The following is a 4,870-nucleotide window of genomic DNA, read 5'->3' as shown; positions in this document are numbered from 1 at the left end:
CCGGTAACAGTTCGAGGAGTCCCCAAGGGAGAGTTTCTGAGGATACAGCGTAATTGTTCCACTGATGACAAATTTGAAAAGAGAGCTAAAGAACTCAAGGACAGATTGAAGGCTAGAGGATACAGAAATAAAAACATCAAGACCAGCTATAAAATAGCTGCAAATAAGGATAGGAAATACCCTATTTACCCAAAAAATGAAATGCAAGAAGAACAACAACAGAAAATTTGATTCATTGGTACATTCTGTAATGAATATAAGGAAATACAGAATATAATACAGAAACATTGGCATGTGATAACAACTGAGGAAGTTTTGAAAGAGATCTTGGGACAGAAAGTACTGTATCTACAAGTTGGAGAAAATCTCCAAATATCAAGGACACCCTGGTACACAACCACTTCCTAAGCGATGGAAAATATAACTAGGTGAAACTGATTACTGAATGCTACCCATGCGGATGTACCTGTCAGTACATCAAACAGACAAAAAGGTTTGAAGATAGATACGGCAAACTAAGAAAGATACGTGACTATATTAATTGTAGGTCGGTGGGAGTAGTATACTGTACATCATGTCCCTATGGGAAAAAATATGTCGGAATGACAAGTAGACAACTCAGGATACGTATCATCGAACATCTAAGAAACAAAAAAAATGCCTCCACAGATCTCCAGAATTTAAAGACAATAACAAGTGTAGCATGCCATTTCCTAAAAATACATCAAGGGAATGTGAGAGACCGCAAAGCCTTTGGTATGCTGCAACTCCATCTTGGAATAAGGGGTGAAGATGTGATAAAATAACTCCTGAAGAAAGAAACTACTGTATATACTCGAGTATAAGCCGACTTTTTCAGAACTTTTTTTATGCTGAAAAAGACCCCTTGGCTTATACTCGAATCAGTGCCTGGGAAGGAGGGACACGGAGGGCACAGCGCGCACCTCTCCTGGTTCCTCCTGCATCTCCGGTGGCAGCGGCAGGTCTATTAAATGAAGTACCCATTCGTGAGCTCTGATTGGCTCACGAACTGGCACTTCATTTAATAGACCCGACACTGCCGCCAAAGACGCAGGAGGGACACATGAGAGGTGCACGCTGTGCCCTCCATGTCCCTCCTTCACAAAACAGCGTGTGAGTGGGGAGGGTAAGTTGTACCTGGCACTGGGGGAGCATATTTGGCACTTGGTGGGGCATATGTGGCACTGAGAGGACATATCTGGCAGTATGAGGGCATATCTGGCACTGTGGGGGAATATCTGGCACTATAAGGGCATATCTGGCACTGTGGGGGGATATCTGGCAGTATGAGGGCATATCTGGCACTGTGGGGGAATATCTGGCAGTATGAGGGCATATCTGGCACTGTGGGGGCATATATGGCAGTGTGAGGGCATATCTGGCACTGTGGGGGCATATCTGGCAGTATGAGGGCATATCTGGCACTGTGGGGGCATATCTGGCACCATGGGGGCATATCTAGCATTGTGGGGGTATATCTGGCACTATGAAAGCTGTGTAAGGCTAGAGCTGCATTTCCCACCCTAGGCTTATACTCGAGTCAATAAGTTTTCCCAGGTTTTTGTGGTAAAATTAGGTGCCTCAGCTTATATTCGGGTCGACTTATACTCGAGTATATACGGTAAGTGGATATTCTTGATAAATAGCATTGACCCTTTGGGAATGAACAAATATAACCAATACTCATCTTTTCTCTAACAACTATGATCTTGGACAGATGTTACTGTCAAAAAAAATACTCTTGAAAATAGCTGTAGAATTGATATAAAATATATCTATACATACCCAAGGTTAAGTCAAATAAATAGAAATATGATTTTGGAAGGATGGAAAATCAGAAGAATGAATTATCCCTAGCAAGTGAGGAATGAATGGTAATTTGGTGAAGAAGGTGATAGGCACCAATTTCCCATTAAGATAAGACTAAAATAGATAAAAGAAATAAGGAACATACTTACTGGAAGAATCCTAGGGGACGGGGAAGGGTGGAAATAAAAGGAAGAAGAAAGAGATAAGAAAAGAGAAAATTAAAACATTTCGGAAAGAATTTTCCATCTAGTGAGGGGATAATATGAAGATGATGCATGTGAGAAAATAAAAGAATGACAAGACCAACATATTCAATGATAATTAAAATGATGCAGGTTTTCGTATACCCTATCTAACTTCTTTATATATGCAATTTTATATTAACTGTATGTATATAACCTATTAGGAAATAAAGTCAACAGAGAAATAATTAAAAACAAATGCAGTTAGGATCCTGAATACTGGTGGATATCTTTATATACAAATATATATTTATGATATAGAAAAAAGATACAAAATACATGAATTCCCAGATGGGATCTATAAGAATTTATATTCTATGGAGTACCACCACATTAGATCAATTATGAACCAGGATTGAAAAACACGTGACAACTGAAAAATTAATATGAAATGTCTCTGTATCCCCCTATTTTTGAAAAATGTATTTTCTTTTATGAGCACCCACTTTTGATTTTGTTTTTTGGCAATGAGTTCATGATCACATTTGATTTATTTATAATCCATCACTTTTTATCACAATCAATTCCATATCGAAGAGTATAAAATACATAAGGATACATTTTTTGATAATTATAAGAAAGGGATAAAGAGGGACAACACATTACAAAAGATGGAGATACTGTATATCACCCTATTATTAACGGATATATGTATGAATATGTCCATATAAATAATCTTAATCACGTATAAAAAAAAACTAACCCCTATCAATTTATTGAGGGGCCTATAACATTCACTGAGCACAACTGTTATGCACCAAATAAAAATTTATAAAAATATGAATACTATTTCAGATATCACTTTTTGTTTATCACTTAATTTCAACTCAATCATGTTTTATCACTTTCAATAATTTCCTTATAAGAATAATTTATACAACAATGGGGATAGAGAATTTGAAAATAATTATCAATTTATCAAAAAGATTGAGAAAATGTATCCAACCAATTATGGGATCAATAATATTAAACAATAAATACTGCAATATAGCTAAATATGTTTAATATTCACTTGAACTAAAACAGCATAAAAATACATGAATTATGTATAGTTATAATATATTTATTATGGTGAAAGTGCATATATATATATATATATATATATATATATACATAATCATTTTTATTATATTGAACATGGCATCAAATGAGAAGGGGATTAATACTGAATCCAGATCAAGACATCAGATATAATTACAAATATGATTAAATCCATAAAGAAAAAGCAAAGAAGGATAATATAAATAAATTAAGAGAAATTCGATTAGAATAAGAACAAAATTAAGGAATAGTAAGGGATATTTGATTGACATATCCCTGAACCTATCAAGTTGTGACATAAGGGATATAAGGAAACGGAAATGATGGCTCTGGTAAGAGACCTGAAGAAGCCTATGGTGGAACGGCCGTGGGCTGCTTCTCAGTCAATGTGAAAATACTCTAATGTGAATTTATCTGTGCTATGTTAAATTAAACTGTGTATGTCCGTAATAACTGTCTATATCAACACTGAGTGCCGTCTCTTCTTCCCTGCTGCTGGCGGCGGCTTCCTGTATCAAAGCCGCAAGACGAAGGGAGGAGAGGAAAGTGCCCACATTTCACGGTCCCCCTTATACACATGCTGAGCAACGATAGAGTCAGCGGTGTAAAAGATATATGAGCTAAGAGGCGGGGCAGCACACTCTCTGACCACAGCTAGAGCGGACAGGGGAGATCCATAAATTGCGGCACCCAGCTACTCAGATATCTAACCCACAGCACATATACAGGCTAAGCCTAAAATAGGATAATAGTGAGGATCCATTCAGTGGCAAAATGTACTTAGAGGCTGCATTAAGGTAGCGGGAGGAAGAGCCTCACCCCCTCTTCCTGAAAACTGCATATTAGCTTTATGTGCAGGGCTAACTATACTGACAGTTAATAATGAAGATACGTTGTTTCAGTGACAGCTCTGAAATTAATGCCAATGGTAATAACAACCATAGAATTATCTCTTTAATAAATAATAAATGCTACCCCATGAGAAACAAGAAGTCTCCAACAAATACTGTTTAAGAAACAAATTCCATCAGTCACTGTCTCAAATAAGAGGGAATATCATAATAATAGAGTGGTGTACAGGAGACAGAGGATACTTTGTATATAAATTTATGTATTGCAATAACGAATGTTGCAATGTGTATATAGTATCAACAGACGAGACATCAGGTTTGTAACATTACATGAGACCTATTGGGAGTATTAACATTATTATGTATGTCTGGTTCATGGAGGAGAAATAATACCATACTGGAAGTCCAGAATTTAACAAAGAGATAACTGAATACAACCCATAAAGGGTGACAGTGGAGGACGACAATATAAAAATATAAACTTACGACTTCCAGTGGGCAGCGCATCTGGTATGGCCGCGTTTTAGCTGGGCTCAGGGTGATCACCTCTCAATATCCCTGTTAATCCTGGCCATCCTCACAAATTTGGCTATGGCACACAGTTGACAGCATGGGGAAACATCAACGGAGTATAGCAAGGTGCAGATTACCTGGGAAGCCTGTATATGTGCCACTGAAGTCAGGCCGTCTGCTGCTAAGGCCCCTGAAGATGCCGCCAGCCACTTGATGCCACTTGACTTGGTGCCGCTGAGGGGACTATCTCCCTTAATTGCCGCTCACTGCAGCCTTGCATCCCTGGTCTGGTGAGGAGAGACGAGGAGAACCAACTTGTGCTGACGTTGTGGTGGCTGCTGATGGCATTGAAGTACCGGCTCTGCAGACACGTGGTCTCCCCTTCGTTCGGTG

The sequence above is a fragment of the Pseudophryne corroboree genome, chromosome 8 (genome assembly GCF_028390025.1).
Source record: "Pseudophryne corroboree isolate aPseCor3 chromosome 8, aPseCor3.hap2, whole genome shotgun sequence".
Classification (NCBI taxonomy): domain Eukaryota; kingdom Metazoa; phylum Chordata; class Amphibia; order Anura; family Myobatrachidae; genus Pseudophryne; species Pseudophryne corroboree.
Note: the sequence above shows the minus strand (reverse complement) of the source record.